The following is a 3,547-nucleotide window of genomic DNA, read 5'->3' as shown; positions in this document are numbered from 1 at the left end:
TAGTTATCCAGAAACCCATGCAAACATCACCTGCTCTGATAAAATGAAGCCTCTCCTGATTTCTCTTACCATGCATCCATTACAGCTTTTCAATCCCTTGTATGTGCAGATTCTACTCTCTTAAATTATGAATTCCCTAAAGGCTGAAAAGAACTCATTAGTACAAGTCTGTCTGATGGGCACACTCGTCCTGCCAATCACCCAACACAGTGTGTGGCTCCTAATACATCTTCAGTTCAGGGTTATTGAATCTAATAATCAACCACCACCAAGGACAGCCTGAGTAGCTGCTGGGCCACCTGGTGAGAGCTGCTGGCCCTCCCCCGGGCAGCGAGGCCATCCCAGGGAGGGACTCTCGCAACTTGCTCTGTCACTCGGTCTATTTCAGATGCCTCAAACAACAGATTAATTTGGCAGTCCAAAGACAATTCCCCACCAAAGAGTCTTCTAATTCTTCCTTTCTGCTTTCATGTAAACATTTGCACTTGCTGACACAACTCCTACTTAACATTTATTTCTCTTTTTACCAAATTAGGCTAGTTACTGGCTCATTTGCATAGAAGACTCACTACTTCGGAAGTGTTCACAAATCACAATAATTAATACTTACTCGCACTCGATATCACCTATCTACCAAGCAATTTAAATTTATTAACTAAGTCAGCTAATTGGTAAACAAGTCTAACCATCGCCACTGTTATGGAGAGTGGGGAATGGAGATGTGGAGGCTCTAACCGATTTGTCTAAGCCATTCAGCAAATGAATTGCAGAGAGAGTTTGCACTGGCCCGTTGCTGGCTCTCAGCCCTGCGTCTAGGCTGCTGGCACTGGCCGTGCTGCACGAGCGACAGAGGGCAATTAGCTATGCAAATCAGGTAATTACATACATAAATACTCATCGCCTCACACCACGTCTCTTGGCTAGGGACAGCCCAGTCCAAGCCAGGTCTTGAAGGACTGTATTAACAAACTCAGCAGGACTTTGTGCTCAACCTCCGTGGGAGAAGAAACTATTATCCAGTGAATCTTGCCTGCCACTTGGGTTGTGTAAAGAAATACCCAAGCTCTCAAGTGCGGTACTGTCTGAAAGGAAACTCTCCTGTCATGTTGATAGAACGTGTGCTGTGTCTTCGAGAAAAGTAGGGAAGTTAATCACATAATAGGTCCTTTAAAGGAGACATTTGATAAGATTCTCCATGGTGGGCGTTTGGGAGTAACGGTGGTGAAAAAGACACAGTATGTTCCCTTATGAGAATTATCAAGGGAAGCTATTGTGTTCCAGATGCTTTGATGTGTCTGGACCTCTTATTCTCCCAGGAAAGCTCTGGTAGGTAGGATTGCTTTGATTTATAAGTGGAGGCTGGGAGAGATGAGGACACTTGCCCAGCTTCAAAGGTAGGAGTGAATGTCTGGAGATAGACCCTCATGTAGCTTGGTGAGTATGTCATGTACACAGCAAAGTGTACAAATCAAAAGTGATAAACATTCTTGCAAAGTAGAATCACCTAAGTAACCAACACTGGATTGAATCTCACTCATCAATAACCAGAGTGAATGGTTTAGAGCACTTGCTGAAAATGAGCCCAAGTTCTAGAGACCATCTCCTCTTAGTCATTGTTTTACAATGAGGGCAAGTAGGCCAAGAGAAGAGCTCACATTTGGTGGAGCAAGGATGACCATGGCTTCCTCTGTGTTCAGGTAGTGCTCATGCCTCATGCTACACTTCCCTTTCTTCTTCATCTACTCCATCATTTTGGAGATTCCCCTTTATGGTCAGAGTGTAATGAATAATTCCGTATTGGTTCTGATCTTCCCAAATGCTCTAGGAGGTCAGCTCCTTACTTGTTGGTCATAGGGGAAACCATCACGTCACACATGGGCTATCTGGACACTGTGTGACAAGCCTAGCCAGTATGTGGTGCCTGTTGTGAAGACGTGAGACTTGGAAGTACATACACACAGTATAGTAGGAGACATCGAAAGGAAGTATGGTGAGCCAACTGGGAGAAGCTGAAGTTAAAGTACAGACAGCACTGTCCAAAGGCATTCACTCTGCTGGGGGCAGGGAAGGCCAGGGAAAGCAGCGTGAGGTGATGCGGTAAATGGAGCACGCCCTTGGCTTTAGCTAGTCTTGAATGAAGGAGGGTCATATGGCATGTGGGGACGTGGCTCTACTTTGTGCTCTCTCAGCAGCCCTCCCTGGGCTTTGGTCTCCTTATTCCAAAGCACTGGAGTTTTCAATAAAGATGATCTCTATCTTGACTTTAGGACCTCCAGGTTCTGTACTCTTCCTTGTTGTGAGGATGGGTGTTGAGCATGGCAGGCACCGTGGATCCAGCTGCAAGGACCATTCCCTGCCCCCACCCAGATACCTGCTCTGCAGTTGGCTGGCTGCATGCTTGGGGGCCAGTTATTTAAACTTTCCGTTCCCGGTTTCTTCTTCTGTAAAAATTGGGACAGTGATAAATAAATAAAAAATATTTCCATACAATATTTTTGTGAATTAAAAGAATGAATATGTGAAAAACTTCTAGAGCAGTGCATGGCATCTGATGAGGCCCTGTGAGAGTTTGTGTTGTTATGGGACTTACGGAGCTCGTCCCACCACGAGGCAGGGCTGTGACTCCATGGTTTCCTGCTCCACGCCGATGTGCTGTTGTTGGTTCCTGGCACGCACTGGTTGAGGCTGGAGGGCTGAGTGAAGAAAAGCTATGGAGAGCTAGACTTCATCTCCGGGCTCTGCTAATGTTTTTACCATGACCCCTCATCTCATTTATTTATTCCTTTGAGCATAGGTTTTTAGAAAGACCTGTGTCATTCTGCATCTTCTCTTAACCTTGAAGTAATCATAGGCATCTGTTCTTCAAGGACACACAGGGCTGACCTCTTGGTGAGTAGAATCCTGCACTAATTAGAGTGGGATCGAATATTTTAGGCTTATGTGGACGTGTTCCCTGGCTCTCTCTGGCATTCTTGAGTGAGCCCATCTTCCCACATCACATGGTGGAATGGGAAGGAGGAAGGGGGTCAGGGGAGCAGCCGAGGGGGTGCTGTCAGGAAGGGACTGCACTGAGCAGGTGGGAGGGAGGCGTGTTCTGTAGACCAGAGCATCTCTTTGCGATATTTGTTTTTGGTGTGGGTGTTACATCTTTGGTCCTAAAACAGGATGCTGGGGGGTGTTGGCTTAAAAGTGGAAATTAGGAGGCGCTTTTCAGCATTCCTGCCAGTATGCTGCTCCTGTCTCAATGAGATCTGGAGTGAATCTGATGGGTGTTTTGGGAATAATGTTAAAAACATAAAGTCCAGAAAGCAATCACATTTAAATAAAATAATGGCTACCCCACAATAAATACAAGGAAGCAAATGTTACTCTCAGTGAGAACATCAGACCACTTCATCTCTCACAGTGGAGAACAGACCATCTTCTTTGATGTATCTTTTGCAGATTAATTTTTTTTATTAAGAAGATAAATAGTACACAATCAACACTTCAATCTGGATAATGTTGAAAGCAGCCGATTAATTTAAAATGAGAGAACTGCACTCAA

This window comes from Mustela nigripes, chromosome 4, assembly GCF_022355385.1.
Source record: "Mustela nigripes isolate SB6536 chromosome 4, MUSNIG.SB6536, whole genome shotgun sequence".
Lineage (NCBI taxonomy): Eukaryota > Metazoa > Chordata > Mammalia > Carnivora > Mustelidae > Mustela > Mustela nigripes.
The sequence above is the reverse complement of the archived record's forward strand: the minus strand, read 5'-3'. Positions refer to the sequence as shown.